At 46.1% G+C, this 15775-nt stretch overlaps 1 protein-coding gene across 1 annotated transcript in view; it reads left to right on the forward strand.

Moving 5' to 3' along the window:
* Positions 1-247: 247 nt before the first annotated feature.
* Positions 248-15775, forward strand: part of LOC149865968 (glutamate receptor ionotropic, NMDA 2B-like) — a 120179-nt gene continuing 104651 nt past the window's right edge. Inside the window, exon 1 of the mRNA XM_090042754.1 lies at positions 248-931. The gene's annotated coding sequence lies outside the window, so the exon portion shown is untranslated. The remainder of the gene's footprint in view (positions 932-15775) is intronic.

Raw genomic sequence — 15775 nt, forward strand, 5'->3', positions numbered from 1 at the left:
CCCAGCCCGGTCCCCCCCAGCAAAGCCCAGATCGGCCGCCCGGTCCCTCCACCAGCACAGCCCCGTTGAGGCCGAAAGAGGGGTGGGAGGAGAGGGGAGAGGAGGGGAGGGGGTGGGAAGAGACGGACAGACGTGTCAGCAGCAATGCAGATGGGGGTGGGAGCGGCACTCGCTCAGCTAGTTAAGTGCTCGTTGCCAGGGGGTGGGTGCGACTCTGTACGTGTGTACGGGGGTGGGGGGGCCGCGCTCTCCCGGCGACTCGCTCCTTCTCCCGGCTCGTAGCCGTGCTGAGCCCAGGAATGGGAGAGCCAGACCGTACCCGAGTTATTTATAGACTCGTGCCAGCTGTTTTTTGATTCCGCTCGTGTGCGCTGTTGGGAAATGCGTTTTGCCTCTCGTTCTTCCAGCCCTCTTCATGTCTTTCTTGGGGAGCGGGTTTGGTCGCCCTCAGCCCCCTCTCATCAAATATTGATGCTTTTTTTTCCCCTTCAGGAGGGGGACGCTTTGGGAATAATCATGCTTCACAGAGGACCGGCACCGACCTCCAGTTGCTCCAAACACCATCTTCTCCACTAGGGCTCCGGGAAAAGAGTCATGATAAGAATCTATTTCTTCTTTTTTTTTAATATATAGATACATACAGAAATAGGCACGAGGAATGCTTGCTGGGGAGCCTGCATTTTACGACCCTTGCCGCACTCTCTGAAGCGAAGCTCTTCTCCCTTTCCATTTGCACCGCTCGAAGACACGAGATTTCCAGATTTTTTTTTTTACTGCCAAATAGGATTTTTTTCTTTGTCTTTCCACCTGCTTGTCCCCCGACCCTTATTCTTCTTATGTGGATATGCAAGCAAGAAGAGGAGACTGGATATTCCCAACATGCTCACTCCCTTAATCTGTCCATCTAGAGGTTCTGCTTCTACAAACCAAGGTAGGGAGATTCCCCTTTCCTTCCTTTCTTCTTTCCCCCCCTCCCCTCCAAGATCATTTTAATGCATTAATTGGTAAAGAAAACAAATCGCGCCCCATGTAGTAAGAGGGCCGGGGTGTCATTTTTAGGAGCTAAAAGGAGGCAATAATCATCAGACATGTTGATTCCGCTCTTCCCTTGTCTCATCCACCAGGATGTGGAGGGTGGGGGAGGAATGCTTGAGTTCCCGATCATAGGGGTGAATTAAGGGAAAGTCTTCTGGAGGTCTGTTTTTTTGGGGGGGAGTGGGGTGGGTAGAGAAGCAGAGGAGAGGGGCTGGAGGGGAAATTCAGATCCCTTCCAATCCAGCCCTCAGCAAATTGCCTTTGTCTCCCCTCTGTTCCCTGCCTCGGCAGCTTCTTTCTCGTGCTTGCCATGCTTTGGATGTTAACACACAGCTTATCGCGGCTAGCGGCGCTTCTCCACCTGCTTGTTGCCTGTACGAGTGGTGCATTACTTCCAGCACACCAGGGCCTCGGGATCGCTGGAGGCCCAGTGCGGTGGAGCTGGTCTAAATGGAGCCCGGGGATGGAGATCCCTGCCTGGTCCTCGGAAGGGTGGCTGCTGTGCGTGTGTGCTTGTGTGTGTGTGCGCGCGCGCGCTTGCCTGTAGGTGAAGGGCTATTTTAAGTCCAGGCACGTCAAGAGACTCAGTTTTAATCTGCCGGGCGCTTGACTCCGACACGGTCGCGGGTTTAATGCATGTCATTTTTTTTTTGTGGTTGGGTTTTTTTTTTTTGGTCCCTGGGTACTGCTGTGGCGATTGTTTTCAACACATACGTACACACACACTCTCTTCCCCCTCCCCCCCATACAGCCACATTCTGGCTCCGATCACACCTCATTCCCCACCTCCATACAGTCGTCCTCTGGGTACACCCCCACCCCCAATACAATCTTTCCCTGGCTCCCATCTCAGACACATCACCCCCCCGCCCCATATAATCTTCCCCTGGCTCTCATCTCACACACACACCTCTTCCTCTGGCTCCGCGCGGGCGCGCGCACACACACCATACAGCCACGCTCTGGCTCCCATCACACACACGCGCACACCCCTCCCCTACCGTCTTCCTCCGGCTCCACACGCACCCCCACCCCGCTGTACTTACACCGGGGCAAAATGGCCATGTCGCCGCATGCCCGTGCGGACCGGGCCGGGTTGGGTCAGGCGGTAACATGAGCCCGCCGGTAAGATGGTGGCGAGACAAAGGGAGCGGGGGGCGACGGCGGGAGGCGGCCCCGGTCCGGCGTGTCACGTTGGCGCCCGGCCCCCGGGCATCGGGCCGGCGCCACCCTCACACGCGCAAGTCCGGGGCGAGGCCGAGAGCGCGGCGCCCGGGCCGGGGGCCTCCTCCCTGCCACACCCCCTTGGCGGTACTGCCCTGCCCTGCCCGGGCAGCAGCCTCAGCATGGGCGTGGGCGCGGGGAGCTGTGGCTGCCCGGCCCGGCCCGGCCCGAGGGGGAGAGGCGGGGACAGGCACGTGCCTGGCAGCGGCCCCGCTCCCCTCCCGCCGCGCTGCCAGGGGCTGCCCTGAGGCAGGGCAGGGAGGCGCGAAGGGGGTCCGCTGAGCCCGCTCTGCCCGGCCCTGGCGCTTTCTCTCGGGCGTCTCGGGAGCTTTTGTGGGCTCGGGGAGGAGGAAGGAGCGCCTGCTCCCGGGGGTCTCTGAGCAGCGCCCTGCAGGGCATGGGAGAGGAGGAAGGGCCGGTTCCCCCTTCAAGTCTCCACCTGCTCCCTCCTCTCCCTACAGCTCCCCGAGCCGGGGTGGGTCTCCACTGCAGGGGAGGGAGCCTCCTCACAGAGACACCCTGAATACCGCCCCCCCCAACGAGTTAAACAATTGATTAATTGATTAAGGCACCCTCTGGTGTGGGTCATTGAAAGCGCTTGCCCAGTGCAGTTTTTGCGAGGCACTTGCATCAGTTGAAACTTGTTTTACATCCCCTCTTTCTCATCTCCACAGGCTCACCAAAGCCTTTTGCTTTCCCATAGCCAACAGCTCCTAAGTCTGCAACACACAGAGACCTATAGCTTTAGGCCTCTGAGACAGCACTAGGAGGAGAAAATCTTATCAAGACGTTTCTCTTCCCAAAACAGCAGTTATTTTAGCAGGCAGTTGCAATATTAGCAGCTTTGGAAAATCTCATCTGGAGAGGGAACAGTGTTTTTATTTATTTGTGTACTTTAAGTACACCTCTTTGAGCTAAAACAGACTTGTCCCCTATTTTGTTTCAAACAGACAGGTAAAATCTGGATCCAGTGGTTAGTGCTTGGTGCTACTATAGGGACTTCTTTGATTCACAGACCTAGATTTTCAGGGCCTGGTGAGCTTAGATTCAGGGTTTCTGCAGTACTATGTGGGTGGCCTGGCTTTAATTCCTAGTGCTGTTCTCTCTGTCCCAAGCTGGCAGAGCCTAGCAGTGCTGCAAAGCCTACACAGTGCTCTAGGGGTTAGTGCAGGGGTGGGCAGTTATTTCAGACGGAGAGCCACTTACTGAGTTTTGGCAAGCCATCGAAGGCCTCATGACAGGCATCCGGGCCAGATAAATATTAATTTTCTAATTTTTTTAGGAGCCCCATAGGCTGGATAGAATGGCCTGGCGGGCTGCATTTTGCCCACCCCTGGGTTAGTGTCTGCAGTGGGTTGAGTCCCTGGTCTGGTATTTCACGCCTTAGGCTTCAAGAGCCTAAGATGATGTGAAAGTTGGTCCTGGTCCCTGATGGTTAACAGCCTTCACTTTCCCACCCCTAAGAGAGAGATGGGTTCCTTGTACACCTCCTGCACCAAGCCTTGCCATCAAATCCTGGTAGCTACTCAGATGAGGTCTGCCAGAGTAGTGGGAAAATGTGGGGAGGGCTTTATATAGGCCCTTACATATAATGAGGAAATGGACTGCCTAAAATATAGGAGATTGAGCTGCCTTAATAGATAGAGATGGATTTAGTTACTGTATCTGTGTAATCTACTATATGGCTTTGTTAATATCGAAGTGCCTGCAGTGGAGCTCTAAGATGGTTTGCCTCTTATGAATGTATTTGGCTCCCCCCATGTTTATATTCAACAGAAAAGCTGGGAGTAACTGGGAGAAAATTATAAGTTATCTCCCATTACACTGATCCATCCTCCCTCCACCCATCCATAAGAACCCTTTCAAGCATAGTGAATCTGTTTATTAATCTAGTTTCTTCGCTGGTGGTCAAACACACCAGTTTCTGCACCAAGTGCCTTCCTGACTGAGATGAAATGGCAATTGCAAAATTGCAGCACTAGAGGTTGTGGAACAGGACTAAGAGTGACAATAGTAAGATCCAATTGCAATCTTTCGCCTACCAGTTGTCTCATATCTTCTCTGAGACCTGTTTTTTTTGCTGCAGTTTACAAGCATGTCACAGTAGAAGTTAAAGGGAGCATCATCCTTGACCCATGAAGGTGACTCCAAGCCCCCTGTGACCTACCTTTATTTCCCATCAAACTGTTTGCTGTCACCAAGGCAAAACATGAGCTCATGTAAATTGGCATTACTCCACCAAAGTTAATGCAACTCTGCTACTTTCTGCCTGCTGAGAGTTTGGCTGAATTAGCTGAATAGCAAAGCTTCACTTTATTTTGGTGAAAAGGGAGGAACTGAAACCATAATGTAGATCAGTAGCACTACCATGCACAACCTCCTCAGAACAAGTGGTGTTGTGTAGCCCAGGACTTGCAGGCAACTATGCGAAAAAAGAAATGAGTGTATGTAAACCCCTGCACCAATCAATACCCGCATGATAAGGGACATACCCCTGAACATGTCTATAACAAATAGCCTACATACTCAGCCAGTCAAAGGCAAGAAAAATGCTCAGTGGATACAAGCTTGTTTTTATAGCTTTGAGGTTTACATGTGGAGAGGCAAAGATGTGTGTTGGAGCAGGGTATAGAGTACCCTGGAAGTAAGCGAACTAAAACCAACACTAATTTATTCCTTTGAGCAAAAGTTGCTCATTATTTAGTCTCTTGCTACTTAGCATGTTAAGAATGCGCTGAGCATTATTCTTGTGGAGCAGGGGAGATAGGTTTCTTATTTTTAAACATACATTGGATGAATTTAGTGCTCCTTAAAGGATCACCCTATTTCATCTCTGTAAGTTGGGGGAGTTGTCCAAGGATATTTCCACCAGAGGATAAAAAAGAGTAGCTTGCCAACCAAAAGGGAAGAACTGTAACAGAGCAAGGGTCAGCTAAATATCTGGAGGCAAATAAAGAGAATAGAGGTATGAGAATGGGTTGTAAATTCAAAATGAGGGTTGAGGAGGAGAAGGGGCACCAGGCAGAGAACACTGTGGTGCACCTATCCCTCCAAGGAAGTGTCATGGGAACTGGTAAACATGGTGGTTGAAGGTGTTGATTTATATTAAGTGAATGCCAGCAAGTGTGAACATCAGCTGGGAAAACCAGCTGAGAGGAGAGGGAACAAATCTCAGAATCGAGCTTATACAGGAAACAACCTCTCCACCCCAAAACAGAGCGTGGAGCAAAAGTATAAAATGAGTGGAGGATGGAGACCTCAAGCCAAGCAATCCAGACTACTGCTACTTCAGGAACATTTCAAGGAAGTCAGTAGAGCAGTATAGGACCTGGTGTCAAACTGGTAGCCTCAGTGTATCGAGGTGCTCTTTTTTCCTAAGAACCAGTACAGCTTCCTTAACATGGCTGTGTACTTTTGCTTCATCTTTATGAGCAAGGAATGCCATCGGGGTCAAAGGGGACTTGAATCTTCATGGTCTATGTAGTCTTTGGTCTCTCATCCAATTCTGATAACGACCACTTGCCTAGGAACTAGAGAGAGGCCTTCAACTTGGTTGACCTGAAGTAACATAGTTAAAAGTGCATAAATAATTTAGGAGCCTTAGCTTGTTTTAAGGGGACATTGGGCATAAAAAAACCTTGTTCTCACTGATTTTCAGGGAGATTTAGCTCTCCTAAATCACTTTTGAAAACATAACTAAATCATTTGAAAATTTGACACAGCTGCTAAACAGTTATCACTAAATAGGAATCTTTTTTTAGTCACTACCAAACAAAGATGGATTTGAACCAGCAATCAAAAAATAAAGGGTTCTAAGAACCATCCTCAGTCCTTCAACCTGTCTAGCCCATGAGTTGGTTAACTTGATGCAACTTGCTTATTATCTGTACAATTCTTTTAGCAGCCTTGGTTAAGCTTCATCTAGAATTCAGTTTGGGGACCCATATTTGTAAGATAGAGAGAGAGTAGAAAGAGTTAGGAGGAACAGACGCTGCAAATGATGACTGAAGATTTTTAGAAAAGGAGATCCGTAAAGAAAGGTTAAAAGAGCCAGTCATGTTCAGTCTAGAGAGAAGACGACTGTGGGTGGAGACTTAACTGTCAGCAAATGCATAAAAGATCATTACAGGAAGAGGACAGGGGCCAATTATTCATATTAGTCACCAAGGACAGATCAGGAAGTAGATGATCTTAATATGAGGCAAGGAAAATTCAGATTAAACAGCAAATTAAATGTTTACTGCAAGAACAGTTTGGGTGACAGAAGAAGATGCTGAAAAAGTGGCAGAACTGCTGTAGCTAGAGACACTTAAAGCTCAAACTAGATACTAAACTATTAGGATTATATCTAGTGTAAACTATGTTTAGTGAGCCACTCACCATGGTATTGCCATGTGAAATAAAGGAATTTTACGAAGCAGATAATGAGTTTGGTGTTGTTAGCATACTGGAGGGATGGACTGGATGGAACATTTGCAAAATCTCTTCTCATCTAAATGAATCCAGAGCTCAAACACTGTGGCATCACTGATCATGTGGCATCAAGCATTACATTATATATGGAGAAACAAGTGTGGTGTTGGATGGTATCATAGTTTGAGCCCTCCTTTGAAAGTAATAAAGGGATTTTCTTAAATGACTCATATTTTTTATAACCTATGGGGTTTGTGAGAAATCCTTCTATCTTTATGGACTCGTTAGAGTCACAAGCCATGTAAAATGTTTGCAGGATAGCCGTTCACAGATCTGTCCTATCTACTTACTGTCTTAGTGTTTGCTGTATAACATTCCTGATGTTATACAGTCTTCACTACATCATGACCACTGTATATTTTCGTCCTGATGTTCCTCTTATCTATCTCCTCGTCTATTAAGGTTCTGTACTGGCTCCTATCATAGTAATTTCTGTGCTGCTTATATGTCAAACTAGACTCTGTAAGGTGATGTGACATATGCATATAATGTCACATGTTTAGTTAGTATCAAAATGTGAAAAATACATAGTGCCAAAGCAAGTCATGTAAAGATTTAAAGTCTCTTTCTCTTTACTTTCTGCTCTCACTAGCACTACTGCAGTTAAAATAGGATTTGAGAGGATGTGTAACAGCAGTTTCTGAATATTGCTCTTTTAGATTTCCTTGCTGTTGCCCTCCAGACCGCCACTGTTAATCTGGAGAAACTGAAACCTCTCCAGATCTCATGATCTGTGTGCGTTTGGGCTTGGTCAATTCTAGAATAGGAGAACTCCAAAGAGAACCAGAGACCTGAAGTGGGGTTGATTGTACAGTAGCATGCTGTTTGGGGCCATCTGCTGCTGAATTGCCACTCCAAAGGCTGCCCTCTTGGAGGACACTCTGGGAACGAAGCAGGAACCTACATTGTTAAATGCAGTGATTTGTAAACTTTTTAGACTCAAGGCACCCTGCATGATACTCAAGGCACCCTGCAAAAAATGCCAGCTCTGAGCTTTCACTTGTTTTTTTGACTATGGAAAAATAGTAGAGCAATTCTTTTGCAAAGCCCAACAGGTCAGAATGGTTTCCTATTTTAATGGATTCCTGTTTAAAATCTCTGGGTTTATCTTGTGAATCATGTGTAGGTCTTTGCAGACCTGACAGTGCTAATATTGAGCAGCACCCCACAGCACCCTTAAAAGGATCATGTGGCACTTTGATTGAGAAGCACTGGCTAGAAGCACACATTGCTGCAGTTTGAATCAAGGCTCTATTTCAGGGAGCTTGTAAGCACACTTACCAGAGGGTTACACCATATTTTAGCTGAGATATAAATATTAATCCCTGACCACTGGTACTTATTCTAAGACGCACAGGGGCTTTAGTATCGGAATCCTGGTCAATTCCTAATTGGGGCAATTGTCTGCTGGGTGCCTAAAATTCTCTTTTTTGTTTCATTTGGGTATAGTATTTTTCTATCACTTCCTTCTCTAAATGGCTGTGTAGTGTTGCTATGCACTGTTTTAGAGATGCTTCTTTCATCCTGGGCGTCCTTGCATTTCACTGATTATTGAAGGGTTGTTTTTTTTTACGTGCGTAGTTTCTAAAGATTTTAGGGTCCTTTAAGAGAATATAAAAATATTAAAATTATATGAAAAGATTACTCTTTTGAGGCATGGATGGTGTGAAAGGGGATGTCTCTAGGACTGAAGTGAGAAAGGAATGATTTAGCTTTATAAACTTGCAGTCATTACACCACTGCACAGGGCGGTGTCTTTCATTACACTCTGTAGCCTGGCTCATGTAAGATTTGCTTTCTGGCAACTGGCATTGCAATCTGGATGATACCTGAAGAAAAAGGGTGGTCTCACTGTAATATGTGGGCTGTATTTGGTATTGGAAAAAACTGGGAGGATTCTGTTATAGCATAGATTCTCAAATGGTGGGGTTGTGAACTGTTCCCCAGATGACATGGCCCCCGACTCTATGGCTGGATGTGAGAGGAGCCCCAAAGGTTTTTGTTGTTACAACAACATGGGATCATAGTTTCCATACATTGGAGGAAAATTCCAACATACCATAGTTCTAGCCAATACCAGTAGGGAATTAGGTCTGGTAGGGACACCAGGGCTTGGCATTTACAGCCATTCAGTCACATTTGCCTCCAGTAAATAGCACTGTATCCAACAGTCACTGTAACTGGTTACAGAACTCCCAGTCACAGCAATGTGAACCTCTCCCAGCAGGAGGCACTGTGAGAACAGTGGTGTGGGCATCAGCTCTCACTGCTCCTTAGCTGCTCCCAGTGGGAAGTGCTGCAGTATTAACTCAGGGTTACTTCAGAGTTAGGCTGTCCCATATGGAGGGACTTTAGCTGTGGAGGAGCTCTGAACTACTGAAGTGTTTCACAGGGATGGAGAAAGGGGTTACTGCTGGGAGTCTCTCCCTGCTTTGTGATTCATTGGATTAATTAACGGCCCACAACTGGGTTCCTGTGGAATTTCTGTCACTGAACTCTGCTAAGAAATGCCTTTGAAGTTTAGTGTGGGAGGAGACAACCACTAAGTGCACTGCCACGTTTACTTGTATGTAGACACACGTATTCACATGTAGAGCATGCTGTGCCTGTCTCTAGCCTGGTCTCTAATTGCCTGGTATCTTGCGCTACAGTATTCAGTGGGCTAAGAATCCCAGGGGAGATTCCTTAGTGTCATCTGTGTTTGAGCAGAGTCAAGCTTAAACATCTGAGGATGACAGTCCCCAAGGGAGAGCCTAATGAAAGCGACAGGCTGACATGTCTGTTCTCTCCGTCTCTTTCTTCACTTGTTCACATTTTTGGTACAACTTGAAGCTGAAATTAATCTCTAATTCATGATTGCAAAAAAATGCAAACGCAGTCCTGAAACCTTGAATTTCGTTTTTAAAAAAGCAGCTCGGGGGAGCACAGAGTATCAGGTACCTATTTGCATTGGAAGCGATTTTTGCAATCTTCATTTAAAAATCCTGTGGTAGTAAACTCCCAGGTGACAAAAGCTGTGGGTGAAATACAAACTTGGAGTCTCACAGGACTCTCAGAAGAGACGTAACTTTTAATTGTAGGGTGATGGTCTTTTACCACAAGTTGGAAAAAATATTGCTAAGAAAACAGAGCTCTATTGGATCCTCAGTGCAGGATGGTTGCCTTTGGGAATATGGTGAGTATGGTAGGGAAGGGTCTCTTTAAATCCCTGGCTAGAAGAATTTATAAAATATGATGGTTATAAAGATGACACTCGGGCTGCGATTATTTCACTAAGGAGTAGTGGGGCTAAGATAGAAGAGACTCTTAAACCCAAGAGGAGACAGCTGCAGAAAATGAATGACCGTGTGAGGAAGCTTTCTTAACCTGAAGTTAGGAAAATTGTAGTATATATGATGTGAGGAACAACTTTCTGGACCTCAAGCAGAAGAAGCTGCATTAGAGACAGGGACTGCTTAAAAAAACACAACTGGCAAGACAGGGAAATATACTTACAAATATTTCTGTCCTAACTTCTCATATTCTTCACTGCCAAGGATATTAGTGTGAAATTGGGACCATTATTTATCAGGAGTTCATTTCCTCCTATTGATAGTTCATTATAAGCATAATATTCTGCTTGTGGCTCTTTTGGAGAGAACTGTGATAGAACCAACTAAAGATCCTGACTAGAGCTGAGCAGGAAATTCTTTTCCCATCTTGACATTTTTGCCAGGATTTCAATATTTTCCCTGCCCTGCACTAGGACAAAATTGAGACTATTTGAGATGCTTCATGAAAAAACAGAGACAGGTAAGGCCACCCCCAGAACAGGCAATAATGATAGTTAGGGTACTTGGCTGGATTGCAGGAAACTCAAATTCAGGTCTCTCCTCTGCATAATTCAGAGCAATGGTTTGAACCTAAGTCTTCCAGGTGACTGCCCTGATCACCAGGCTACTAGCTCTGGAGTGTCTTCCCTTGTCTTTCCTGCTGGGGCTGTTCCACTTTGTGTGAATAAATAAATATTCATTGGACCAGAGAGAATGGATATGCTAACCACTAGGCTATAAAGTCAGTCTCTCTTGCTCTTTCTGGCCCAGTGAATATTAAATTTTTCACACAAAATGGAACAGCTCCAATGAGAGAGAGCGAGGGAAAGAAAGAGAGAATGATTCTCTAGCTCAGGGTTAGGGCACCCACCTGGGATATGGCAGATCCGGCTGCAAATCCCTGCTCCAAATTAAGTATATTTAAAAAAATGTTGGTTTAGGTGAATTGGTATTTTTCAACAAAACTGTTTTGTTGAAAAATTCCCATCCAACTGTAATCCTGAGTCCAGGTGGGAGAAAAAGCCACAGGAGAGGTGAATTCCCTCAGAGAACAAAGGCCATTTCTTGAAACATATGTTCTTAAATCAAGAATGAGGAATGGGAACTATAGAAAATGTGTGATAGGGAAACAGAAGTATTGCTGAAATGAAATGTATTTCATCACTTTCTGTAACATCCAAGTGGATCTTTAAAAATTGCCCTCTACTTTTTTTCTCAATATTTTCTCAATATTTTAGTTCCTCTCTAGCTAGCATCAGCGCTCATCTTATCTGTATTTCATTGCTGATCACACATTTGCTCATGTTAGAGTTGTGAGATACGTTGGACTTGAAGTAAATAAAATCCACCTTTGATTCTATCTGTCTAAAATCATGCTATGCCTATGTTTGGATGGTGAGTGAAGGAGGCAAGAGTCACATGTGGATTTGTTCAGCACTGAACTTGATTGTGAATGAGTAGAACAAGGAAGGGGAACCCAGATCTCCTTACGCCAAGTCCTCTACCTCAGTGGAAAGACCATTGTTTCCCCAGGAGAAAGCTGGCTTCCTTCCCCTCCAGCTCATTTTGAATACCAGGAGCAGTGATGTAGTTCTGGCCTAAATGGTTTTTGAACTTTTTACACTGAATTTGGAAGAATCTACAAATCTCTATTCCATAGAATGCACTCCTGTTCTCTGGATTCCAAGAGGCAACTTCTAGTGGGAAGCAGTTTGGCAGCATGAATTCCCTTGACATGAACAGATATTGTAGTGTCTGCCTATGGCACTAAAATAAAGATCAGCCCCTCAGAATGATTTGGGAAGATTTGAGAGAAATGGGGGGGGGGGTTTGCTGTTTCCCTTTTCATATCCTGTGAATTGGTGAAAAACAACATCTGTGGATATATAAATGCATACATCTAGCCATAATTTTATAGCTGTGTATGAGCATGGCTCCATGTATGCATTTACATACATTATAATTTTCCAACAAAATACCTACTTACCAAGAATGTGACACTTGCATGATTAAACATTAAAAAATGAAGGAATTCAAAGCTTAATTGCGTGTGTGCAGTGTGATATAATCATGTGTAATTTTTAAGGTACAAAACAACCTCATACAATTTTTGCATCATGTCATACACACATATCTAGCTTCACGTCATGTTGTGCACTAGTCTGCATGTGATGGAGTTAAAAACATTCACATAGTACATACACGGTACTCAGAGAATGAGGTGGTTGATTCTGGAGAGTTTTAATTCATTCAGGGATGGATATAGAGTCAGTGGGAAGATGTCTTTAAGTCCTCACAGTGTATTTTATATGCCTTTGGGGTCCATAGAAAAGATGGTATGATGCATTTTATTGGGGTGGAGGGTGGGGTGTGATTTTTGAACAGAATGAAAACTGTGAGAGAACTGGTTAATGAGAGTTTGTCCCTGGCAGGCCAACACTTTAGCCATTTGGTACCCACACCCCCCTCTACAGAATATGAATATCTCTTATAGACTTTAGTGAGTTACTCATTTCCTAGTGGAGAGAAGTGGCTTTCTCATGACTCAAGTGGGGACTGTCATGTTGAATTCATATTGAATCAGTGGGGTCAAGATTTCATCCCGAGAGATGAGGAGTTTGAAATTCACAATACACAATGTGAATGAGAGAGAGAGAGTAAAAAAAGAAGGGTGTTGTAGATGTGTAGATGTGCCTGCACAATATTATAATTCTTCAGTAAAAGGATTAATGAATTCTGACATAGATGCATGTGGGTCAAGCTGCAGTCCATGAGCCTAATCCAGTGGCAGTCTTTCTGCTGAGTACAATGGGTGTTGGAACAAATCTCAGATGCTGGCTTTACTTTGCTGGCCACAACTGCTAGGCATGCTGGTCAGAATCAGTTTCATTTAAGTGTTCTCATTTATGAAATGGTCATGTTTTGCTTTCTAAAGAGCAGCTTGTAGAGCTATCTGGAAACTAATCAGATGGCTCTAATGGCTACCGTGAATGCTTTATAAATCTTGATGTTTACTGAGCATGATGGTTTTTACCTTTGTCTTGATATTTGCAGCTTTTCCTATTTTTGAAGCTCTAAATGTCAAGATTTTAATGGCACTCACTGCATCAGTTCCTTGGAAACTTTTGCTGTTTAAAAAAAGGTTAAGTATTTTAAGGATAGCAAAGTATGTACTCCTCTTCGCAATACAACCCCCGCAAAAAACCAAACCAAAACCAAACCAAACCCCAAACAAAACAAAAACCAAACCCTGAAGAATATTTGGTGATGGAGGTAAGATTTGGTGAAGATTCGTTTTGGATCAGATTAGGATTCTGGTTTATTTCCCCGAAGAATGTTCTCGAACTATGTCAGTAAGAGAAAAATCAATGATTGTCCAGTAAGAATAGATTTAAATGGCTGTATTTGGTAAGCTGAGCATTGCAATTTGAGTGGAAATGGAGAGCTGAATGGCATTTCCCTTAGTAACAGAATTATTTGGAAGAAAAAAATAAAATAGTCTTTCAGCAGTTACTGGGAAAAAATGAAAACCTAGAAAACCAAAGGACTTACCTTCACCCCAGAAATCTGTGGGGAAAAAGAAGAGTTAAAGATTTATTTGGGAGAAAGAGACATTAACAGAATATTATGTTCCCGGAATCACTTTATTGTAAAGGGATATCACAAGCTGAAGTTATCCAATCAATTAGAAGGGGAAACTATTCCAACTACCTAGTGAGTTTAAAGATAATGACAAAAACATGTTGTTTTGAGCCATGCCTAGGTAAAATGTTGTGTGCAAGATGCATTTGTATTGTGTGAAACCTGAAGCTTAAGAGATTGGTCCCTGCAAACATGAAAGACTTAATGCTAGCCTTGACTGTAGAGTAGCACTATATTTTTAAAGCATCTGAAGAAATATTCCAGTTGTCTAGAAACTAGTAGATAAAAAACATTCAGTAAAAGAACAGTACAGTAGTTTGGGGGAACTGGACTTGGAAGCTTCAGAGTGAATCTGTATTGTTCATGAACTCAGACTTCAGGAACTACTGGTTTCTAGGAATGACTGGGAGATTTTGCGGAGGAATGAATGTTGCATTGGACACCAGTGCATCAGTTGCAGAGGACAGTACTGAGTGGAACAATGGTACTTGCTGCAAAGCCGGAGGTCTTAAAAGAGATGCGGTAGCTGGAAGTTGCTTCATTCCTAGCAAGTTGGTAGGAGCTGTGCTGAGATTTTCTCAGCTTTTAGCCAGCTCTCTATTGACTGAGCCAAAGAGGTCAAGCTGAGCTTCTCAGCTGGAGGTTGTCTCACCCTGCCTGCTTGTTAAAGTTTATCCTGGCAGTAAATAATCTCCTCTAGACTGAATGATACAGGCTCCTCAGACCTGGCCCGAGTCAGAAGTCATTCTTTTCAGACCTTACAAGCATCTCTAGACCAGAAGTCCTTCATGTGAGACCCATAGCTTTCTAGGCAAGGCTCTTGGGTAGATGTGTTACAACCCCAAACCCCATAGCTTTCTAGGAATCCCAGGAGTTAAGTTTTAGGGCAGATGTATTAACAGACACCTGTCCCCTTATATTCAGCAAAGCAAGGGTCCTTACAGGGCACAGTCTTCTGTGCTTCCCCCCCAGTCCCCTTTAACTTTCACTCCCCCGATCTCATTATTTCTGGGGAAGCTCTTTGGGACGGTCCTAAGCAATCTGGTTAGGGCGAGCCAGCTCATGCTTGCGCCTTAAAGCAGCCGGGTTGCACAAAGCCTCCCCCTCCTCCCAAAGCCTTTTGTTTTGTGAGAAGAGACCTGGACATGGAACAAAGGCCCTTCACTTGCTTCTGGCTGCGGGGGGCAGTGGGGCTGGCACGGGGCTGATTGACACGGCTCGCCGGACTGCCGCAGGCTGCCGGTTCCTCGGCGGGGCTGGGAAGCGGAGCCCGGTCGGGGGCAGTGAGCCCCGTGGGGCCGGCCCGCCCGGGGGCTCCGGCTCCAGCGATGAGAAGAGGCAGCCCCCAGCACTGTAGTGTTGCACTGGAGGGAGGGAGAGAGTCCGCCGTGCCCCGGCCCCGGCCCCGCGTCGGAGCGGGCGGCAGCGGAGCGCGGGGGGCAGCCGGGCGCCCCTGCAGGGCTCGCGGAGCCCTTCTCCGCCTCCCCTCCCGGCTGCCCCCCGCGCTCGGGCACCGCTGCAGCCCTCCAGCTCCTGGGAGAGGGGAGGAGAGGAGCTCGGGTGGCAAGCACCCAGCAAGCGCAGCCAGCCCCCGGGGGGCTGGAGAGACACTCCCCGAGAAATCCTAGCGGCACCTTCCCGGGCCGGGCGCGGGCACAAGGGGGAGAGGCGGCATTGTCACGTCATGTCGTTATGTCGCGACACCCTTCGTCGGCCGGCGGCTTCGCGGGCGGGGGGAGCGCTGTGCTGCCGTGGGTGTGCCCTGCATTAACGTCTTCGTCCCGGGATCAGTTGGCCAGCTGTTTTGTGCCCAGTGGGTGAACCGGAATCTAGCCGTTTGGCAGAAAGGCTTGTTTCAGGATCCTACAGCCATTGTATCACTTAAATACCCAGGAAGTGCAAGAGTTCTCCCTAATCATAAATCATAGAAAATGAGGGTTGGAAGGGACCTCAGTAGATCAGCTAGTCCAACCTCCTGCTCAAAGCAGGACCAGCCCCAACTAGATCATCCCAGCCAAGGCTTTGTCCAGAAACCTCGAAGGATGGAGAGTCCACAACTTCTCTGCAAAACCCGTTCCAGGACTTTACTA

The sequence above is a fragment of the Crocodylus siamensis genome, chromosome 4 (assembly GCF_052110815.1).
Source record: "Crocodylus siamensis isolate JL-2025a chromosome 4, ASM5211081v1, whole genome shotgun sequence".
NCBI lineage: Eukaryota > Metazoa > Chordata > Crocodylia > Crocodylidae > Crocodylus > Crocodylus siamensis.